A 268-nucleotide genomic window follows, 5' to 3' on the forward strand; every position below is an offset into this window, starting at 1 on the left:
CATCATCAGCCACCAAACCCAGACACTATTGCACATGCCAGGAAGATTCTGCTGAAGGGACCCTGATATAGCAGCCTCTTGTGAGGCTATGCCAGTACCTGACAAACACAGAAGTGGATGCTCACAGTCAGCTATTGGATGGAACACAGGGAGGAGCTAGAGAAAGTACCCAAGGAGCTGAAGGGGTCAGCAACCCTATAGGTGGAACAACAATATGAACTAACCAGTACCCCCAGAGCTCATGTCTCTAGCTGCAAATGTAGCAGAA

The sequence above is a fragment of the Mus pahari genome, chromosome 15 (assembly GCF_900095145.1).
Source record: "Mus pahari chromosome 15, PAHARI_EIJ_v1.1, whole genome shotgun sequence".
Lineage (NCBI taxonomy): Eukaryota > Metazoa > Chordata > Mammalia > Rodentia > Muridae > Mus > Mus pahari.